The sequence below is a fragment of the Eurosta solidaginis genome, chromosome 3 (assembly GCF_040869045.1).
Source record: "Eurosta solidaginis isolate ZX-2024a chromosome 3, ASM4086904v1, whole genome shotgun sequence".
In the NCBI taxonomy this organism is placed as follows: domain Eukaryota; kingdom Metazoa; phylum Arthropoda; class Insecta; order Diptera; family Tephritidae; genus Eurosta; species Eurosta solidaginis.
In genome coordinates this window covers 190221603-190230636 of record NC_090321.1, presented here as the reverse complement: position 1 = coordinate 190230636, position 9034 = coordinate 190221603, and the positions used below count along the sequence as shown (strand labels likewise).

The 9034-nt window shown below is 36.5% G+C and overlaps 1 long non-coding RNA gene across 1 annotated transcript; it reads right to left on the bottom strand.

Moving 5' to 3' along the window:
* Positions 1–7146: 7146 nt before the first annotated feature.
* LOC137246862 (uncharacterized) lies at positions 7147–7899 on the bottom strand. Its single transcript, XR_010951727.1, has 2 exons — positions 7730–7899; positions 7147–7263 (listed from the first exon to the last, which is right to left on the bottom strand). It is a non-coding gene; the product is annotated as an uncharacterized lncRNA (long non-coding RNA).
* Between the last annotated feature and the right edge of the window lie 1135 nt (positions 7900–9034).

Sequence of the window (9034 nt, the reverse complement as noted above, 5' to 3'; positions counted from 1 at the left end):
TTTGTTGCAATATAGGCGCTAAATAGTTGCGAAAAGAAAAATATTGTCACTATTTTTTAAGTACTTTTTGTTTTGCGCCAGCGAAGCCCCTAAACGTGATCTACCAAAGCACTAAAAAATAGTGACAAAATTTATCTTTTCGATGCTAATTCGCAACTAATACGCGAAAAAATATCAGATAAGTCGTATTTCATTCATTGAAGTATGAGTCAGTTTTTTAAAAGGGTGCTTCGCTAACATAACGTGAACTTAGCAAATCATCTTAATAGAATTGCTTATCAGTAAAGAGTGAAACATTTTCTTCTTTGAACTAAATGATTTTGCTTAACTATTCAATAAGCCATGAGTCGTGCAGTGCATGTGCACAAACATCTTGGGAAGCTTTCACTTGGACGCCTGTATAGTACTTAAAATTTTGTATGCCCCAACCAACACCAACCAACCTTACCTCCCTGTTTAAAAAGGTGAACCATTGCTTTGCAAGTGAGGCCAAATGTAAATAGGTAACGCAACCAACCATTACTCTACTACGCCAAGGGATGGAGGACAGCTGCTGCGATTTTTTGCTTGGTTTTTTTGTAGCGGTTTTTCTTGTTTTCATATTTCCCTTGGGGTGACCGGAAATCTATGACCGCACTTAGCGTTCGGTGTTATGTGTAATTCCTAATTCATTTGTCAATGTCGTTACAAAAATACGTAGTTATTGTTGTAGTTTGTTATTTTGTTGGGATCAAAAGTTATTTGAAAATGCCTAGTGTTTGGTGTATTGTAGGTAGGAGGGGTGAATCGCGCCATTATTTTTTTTCACCCTGTTTTGTTTACGTCAATGTGACAACTTAGCTTAGTCTAATAGATAAATGCATTATTGATACGTTAGCTGTGATTTGAAATACATATGTGGTTTTATAAGTTAACAGAAGTACACAACAACCTGAACCTTTAAAGATTTTCTATGGTAAAGCTGAATAATGTAAAAATAAAAATAAATTAAAAAAATTTTAAGCACTTCCTTTATATAAATGGACAAAAATCAGCGAAAAATGTCTACTTATATAAAGACATATTCTTGCTAAACTTTGATTTTTAAATTTTGACATAGAAATTGCAAAACTATTTATGAGAAGTAAAAATATAAAAGTGGAGTGCATATTACTTGGATTGGAAAGTTGGTAGGAAAGGAGATATTATTAGTCGATCAATTGCGTTCCACCTTTATATTTTTACTTCTCATAAATAGTTTTGCAATTTCTATGTCAAAATTTGAAAATGAAAGTTTAGCAAGAATATGTCTTTAAATAAGGAGACATTTTTCGCTGATTTCTGTCAATTTATATAAAGGAAGTCCTTAAAATATTTTTATTTTATTTTTATTTTCGTCAAGTTTTCTCAAGTTTTACGCTTGTAGCTCAGTGAGAACTTACAAAAAAATCAATCCCAAAATTCCCTCCGTTCCGTTTGATTTTTCTAAATATCTCAGTTCGTGCGCCCCCTAGCGAAACTTTTTGTATTGTGTCATCGGCTGTCATCGACCTCTGAATTAAGCTCTAAATTTTTAGCCTCTAGCTCATCGAGAAGTTACTTAAGACCCGGTTTCAAATTTCCAAATTATTATCTAATTTTTTCGATCCGTTCGCCACCTAACGGAATTTTTTTCTCCTTTTGTTCCTTTCTCACGGTGTCTTAACCTGTTTCTGAGGTTTCGTGTTTGTAGCTCAATGAGAAGTTACTTTAAAATCGATCTCAAAACACCAAATTTCCAAATTCTTATCTAAATATTTCGACCCGTGCGCCAGCTAACGGAATTTTTTCTCCTTTTCCTAATTTCCTCGGCGTCTTATCCTATCTGTGAAGTTTTCCAGTTGTAGCTCAATAAGAACTTACATAGAAATTAATCCCAAAATTCTATCCGTTTCGTAAGATTTTTCTAAATATCTCATTCCGTGCGCACCCTAGCGAATCTTTTTGTATCGTGTCATCGGCTGTCATCGACCTCTGAATTAAGTTTGAAATTTCAAGTCTCTAGGTCACCGAGAAGTTACTTAAAAGCTGGTTTGAAAATTTTCAAATTCTTATCTAATTATTTCGATCCGTGAGCCACCTAACGGATTTTTTTCCTTTTGTTGCATTGTCACAGCGCACAGTGTTTCGTGTAGAACAAGCTAGCTGGACAAAATTATGTTATGAGATTTTCCGTTTCATATGCAGTCATTTATTACAAGTACGTCGTTTTTTCAGGCATATGTTCTTTTTTTTATTTTTTTTACAAAATTTTACTTCATATGCATACATTTGCTTATTTCATATACAGTAACTCATGTGAATAAGTGACATAGATCCAAAAAAATTTAAAGGACTTAAGAATATTACTTTTTGTACTTAAATTGAATGGACTACAAATCTCAATACTCTAAAAAATTCTAAAAATTCGGAAAAAAAATTAAGATTTTTTATGAAAATTCGTCGAATTTTTCAAACATTTTTTAAATATAATTTAGTTTTTGTTATAGATCGTGACAAATTTTCTTATGGGAAATTAGTTAAAATATGAAAATTCGTCGAATTTTTCAAACATTTTTTAAATATAATTTAGTTTTTGTTATAGATCGTGACAAATTTTCTTATGGGAAATTAGTTAAAATAAATTTGCGAAAGCGAAAATTGTAAGAATTGTCCAAAAAGGGGTGTCTACTTATTTATGTGAGTGACTGGACATATGTACATACATATTTTGTATTTATTTGAGTATTTATCCTGGCACTACAATTTTTACAAAATTATTTTATAGTACCAGTCAGGAATGTAAAAGTAAATTACAATAATAATAATAACAATGTAAATAATTTAATTAATTATGTGAAAATTACTTATTACAAAAACTTAAAAGTAAAGTATCACTCAAAATAGAAAAGACTATAGATTTAAATTAGATAAAACCTGATCCAACAAAAAGTTATAGGGTAGGTTATCTTTTATAATTATGTTATTATTCGCTATCATCACTTTCATTCTATGAGTCACTTGTGGAATAGTCATGAACATCAGCAACACTACTGTGAAAGCTTGAAACAACTGGGGTATTTATTGACTCCTCAACATTATCGGGGGACAGTAAATTTAAGACTTCTGAAGTCAGACTTTTAAATTTTTTCTTAGGTATCTCCCTAAAACTGTTAACTAAAGGATCCGATGTTATAAGCAACATATTCATAAGATCTCTATTCGTGGCTTCAAGCGACTGATTTTGTGTGTTATCATCCCTGAATCGTCTCAAATCTTTATTACGGGCTTCCTGTGCTTCGTCAGAAAGTTGACCAATAGGTAAAATTTCTGATTTTATAATATCAGTACTATGCACTAAGATTTTATGAACTGTAACAGGCATATTAAACCATGGATAGAGATCTATGTATAGTTTTTTAGTCTCGACCGCAAATTTGTCAAATCTTTGGATATTTATATTGTACCCAGATGCTAATGCGCGAAAGAGAGTGTCGAATCTTTTGATGAGCGTAACAATCCCGTAATCTCAGCACTAGCCTCAGAATTTTCGAAAAACCTACGAGCAGTGTTGCCGTCATTGGTATTGCTGAAACCTGGTTTTGGTTTATTTACTATCAATCCAAGTGGTGCAGTATTTATACTACATTCAGGTATTGGCGTAGATGCTACCAAATGGGGTTGTTTTGTGTAGCGTTCCTATGTGGTTATACCTGAATTAGGGTTGCTTTGTATGTACCTGTTTTTATGCCTTGGTGACTGGTGCGGTAGGTTGTGGCAGGTTGAAGTCAGTGATCTTCCCTTTTTGCTTTTGACCTTGCGCGTTTATTTTTGTGCGTTTTATGGCTACGTGTTTGTTCCCTGTACCTGGGAATTGGTTTTGCCGTTTGTAGATCAGCTTTAATGGTTCAAATATCTCGTCGGAGCTGGTACAAATTTAAAAATATAGAGAAAAAAAGCTTTTCTTCTTGATAACGGAATGTTAAATATATTGAAAATACTCTAATTGCGAAAGAATTACTGTTGAGGAATGCTATAAAATTAGCATACCTGTTTTAATGTAAAAGCGACTGCTCTGTTTTTCGCTACACTTCGGTAACCATCATATTCGATATGTACATATGGTAGCACGAATATCACCAGTTTTTGCAGTTTCTTTCATCTCCTGTCATTCTTACATTTTTATACTCAGTTGAGCAGAGCTCACAGAGTATATTAAGTTTGATTGGATAACGGTTGGTTGTACATATATAAAGGAATCGAGATAGATATAGACTTCCATATATCAAAATAATCAGGATCGAAAAAAAATTTGATTGAGCCATGTCCGTCCGTCCGTCCGTTAACACGATAACTTGAGTAAATTTTGAGGTATCTTGATGAAATTTGGTATGTAGGTTCCTGAGCACTCATCTCAGATCGCTATTTAAAATGAACGATATCGGACTATAACCACGCCCACTTTTTCGATATCGAAAATTTCGAAAAACCGAAAAAGTGCGATAATTCATTACAAAAGACCGATAAAGCGACGAAACTTGGTAGATCAGTTGAGCTTATGACGCAAAATAGAAAATTAGTAAAATTTTGGACAATGGGCGTGGCACCGCCTACTTTTAAAAGAAGGTAATTTAAAACTTTTGCAAGCTGTAATTTGGCAGTCGTTGAAGATATCATGATGAAATTTGGCAGGAACGTTACTCTTATTACTATATGTACGCTTAATAAAAATTAGCAAAATCGGAGAAGGACCACGCCCACTTTTAAAAAAAAATTTTTTTAAAAGTAAAATTTTAACAAAAAATTTTATATCTTTACAGTATATAAGTAAATTATGTCAAGATTCAACTCCGGTAATGATATGGTGCAACAAAATACAAAAATAAAAGAAAATTTAAAAATGGGCGTGGCTCCGCCCTTTTTCATTTAATTTGTCTAGGATACTTTTAACGCCATAAGTCGAACAAAAATTAACCAATCCTTTTGAAATTTGGTAGAGGCATAGATTTTATGGCGGTAACTGTTTTCTGTGAAAATGGGCGAAATCGGTTGATGCCACGCCCAGTTTTTATACACAGTCGTCCGTCTGTCCTTCCGCATGGCCGTTAACACGATAACTTGAGCAAAAATCGATATATCTTTACTAAACTCAGTTCACGTACTTACCTGAACTCACTTTATCTTTGTATGAAAAATGAACGAAATCCGACTATGACCACGCCCACTTTTTCCATATCGAAAATTACGAAAAATGAAAAAAATGCCATAATTCTATACCAAATACGAAAAAAGGGATGAAATATGGTAAGGTAATTGGATTGTTTTATTGACGCGAAATATAACTTTAGAAAAAACTTTATAAAATGGTTGTGACACCTACCATATTAAGTAGAAGAAAATGAAAAAGTTCTGCAGGGCGAAATAAAAAACCCTTAAAATCTTGGCAGGTATTACATATATAAATAAATTAGCGGTATCCAACAGATGATGTTCTGGGTCACCCTGGTCCACATTTTGGTCGATATCTGGAAAACGCCTTCACATATACAACTACCACCACTCCCTTTTAAAACTCTCATTAATAACTTTAATTTGATACCCATATCGTACAAACTCATTCTAGAGTCACCCCTGGTCCACCTTTATGGCGATATTTCGAAAAGGCGAACACCTATAAAACGAAGGCCCACCCCCTTTTAAAAATACTCATTAACACCTTTCATTTGATACCCATATCGTACAAACAAAGTCTAGAGTCACCCCTGGTCCAAAAAAGCCCACTCCCTCTTAAAATACTCATTAACTCCTTTCGTTTGATACCCATATTGCACAAGCGAATTCTAGGGTCACTCCTGGTCCACCTTTATGGCGATATCTCGAAACGGCGTCCACCTATGGAACCAAGGATTACTCCCTTTTAAAATACTCATTAACACCTTTCATTTGATACCCATATCGTATAAACGCATTCTAGAGTCACACCTGGTCCATCTTTATGGCGATATGTCGAAAAGGCGTCCACCTATAGAACTAAGGCCCACTCCCTCTTAAAATACTCATTAATTCCTTTCGTTTGATAACCATATTGCACAAACGAATTCTAGAGTCACCCCTTGTCCACCTTTATGGCGATATCTCGAAAAGGGGTCCACCTATAGAACTAAGCCCCACGCCCTTTAAAAATAATCATTAACACCTTTCATTTGATATCCATATCATACAAACAAATTCTAAAGTCACCCCTGGTCCACCTTTATGGCGATATCTCCAAAAGGCGAACACCTGTAAAACGAAGGCCCACTCCCTTTTAAAAATACTCATTAACACCTTTCATTTCATACCCATATCGTACAAACAAAGTCTAGAGTCACCCCTGGTCCACCTTTATTGCGATACCTCAAAAATACGTCCACCTATAGAACTAAGGCCCACTCCCTCTTAAAATACTCATTAACTCCTTTCGTTTGATACCCATATTGCACAAACGAATTCTAGAGTCACCCTTGGCCCACCTTTATGGCGATATCTCGAAATGGCGTCCACCTATAGAACTAAGGCCCACTCCCTTTTAAAATACTCATTAACACCTTTCGTTTGATGCCCATATTGTGCAAACAAATTCTAGGGCCACCCCTGGTCCACCTTTATGGCGATATCTCGAAACGGCGTCCACCTATGGAACTAAGGATTACTCCCTTTTAAAATGCTCATTAACACCTTTCATTTGATACCCATATCGTACAAACGCATTCTAGAGTCACCCCTGGTCCATCTTTACGGCGATATCTCGAAAAGGCGTCCATCTATAGTACTTAGGTCCACGCCCTTTTAAAATACTCATTAATACCTTTCATTTGATACCCATACCGTACAAACGCATTCTAGAGTCAACCCTGATCCACCTTTATGGCTATATCCCTAAATGGCGTCCACCTATAGAACTATGGCCCACTCCCTCATAAAATACTCTTTAATGCTTTTCATTTGATACACATGTCATACAAACACATTCCAGGGTTTCCCTCGGTTCATTTTCCTACATGGTTATTTTCCCTTATGTTGTCACCATAGCTCTCAACTGAGTATGTAATGTTCGGTTACACCCGAACTTAACCTTCCTTACTTGTTCTATATAAGACCTTTTGCATGTATAATAATTGCCATTTCATTGTTTTTCCTTATACATACAAGTGTTGAATAAAGTGCACTACTGAAAAAAGATCAATACTTTTCTTTATCTGGCGATTAAATTGAAGTTATCAATTCCTCGCCAGAAGCTGGTCCTTCGAGCCGGATTGCGCTCACCGTTATACAGATCACAATGCAGAGAGATTGGGCCGAATTAGTGCAGCTGCGTGGACGGCTAAAAGGGTCCATTTCGCGGCTGGGTGCATACGCAGAAAAACCACCAACAGATTGTCAACCAGAGGATGTAGGAGCACGATTAGATCGACTGAATGAGCTATGGGAAGAGTTTTCAGTCGTTACTACGGCAATGTACAAGTATTGCAATGATGAAGATTATTCAGATCCCGACGTAGACTTTGCCGTTTATGAAGAGAAGGTCATGTCTACACGTGGCAAACTTCGCACACTACGCTTATCGGTTATGCCGCCAACTCAAAAAGAAGATTGTGACACTACGCTTACTAGACTCGCTGAGCAACAGTCAAAGTTTCTAGAACATGTGTCTACGGCATCTACGTCGCAAAATGAGGTTAGGGCGAACAACCTACCGAAAATCGTAATACCTCCATTCACCGGACAATACAAAGCATGGCCATCATTCAAGGATTTGTTTATTAGCGCAATTCATATGCAACCTAATCTTACGAATACTCAAAAGTTTCATTATTTAAAATCACTACTTAAAGATGACGCTGCTCTAGTTTTAACACATATTCCTATTATAGAGACATCATATGACACTGCATGGAATCGGATAAAGGAGCGTTATGATCGGCCTCGCCACATTGTCGCCTCATTCATTGAATCGTTTATGTCGTTAACTGGAGTCACATAAGGGAATGCACAAGATCTTCGAAAGATTTCTGATGGCGCAAATGAAGTCATTCGTGGTTTAGATGCCATCTCGCGAAGTGACAGGGATTGTTGGTTGATTCATCATCTTGAATCTAAGTTGGATACCGGGTCAAGGCAAAAATGGATTGAACGTAAAAAGGATGACAACGCGCCAACCATAGAAACATTCTTCAAGTTCCTAGACATGCGCTGTGAAGAACTGGAGCTAGCACAAACAAAACCAATCAAATCAAACTCATCCCCTAATGGTAAGACACGCAATTCACGTACATTTCTTTCAACTGACAGCAGCAGGTCGACGCTGCCATGCATTAAATGTGGATCAAATAACCATACATTAGGCAAGTGTTCGTCTTATTTAGGTCTTTCGCTGAGTGACCGACAATCACTTATAAAAGATAAATCGCTTTGTTTCAATTGCCTTTCTACAGGGCATACCCTATCTACATGCAAATCCAAGTTTCGCTGCAAAAATTGCAATCGACGACACCACACCTCATTGCATGTAAATTCGTTAGATTCGTCTCGCCAGTCACAAGCACAAGCAAGCGGTATTACCGATGGGCTTTCACCTGCAGGCGGGGTATCCTCTAAGGGCCCATGGTCCACCGTAGCCCATGTGTCACACCCAACAATGTCCTTTGCAAATTTTGAGCAAGATAAGAAAACTACACCGTATAGAAATTTTCTGCCCACAGCAATTGTTGACGTAAAGACCAACTGCGGAAATTTCATTCCGTGTCGTTTACTGCTAGATTCAGGATCGGAGCTATCCTATATATCAGAAAATTTTGCTCAACGGTTAGACATACGACGGACTCACTCGCGTATTCTTGTATCCGGAATAACATCCACGAAAAGCGGTACGACCCGTGGGTGCCTTTCAGTATTTCTTAAGTCTCGCGTCTCAAACAATAGCCTATTAGCGCAGGTACATGTACTCAGCCACATAACTGCACCGCTTCCAGCAGTAACAACTAACAAAGATTTAGGA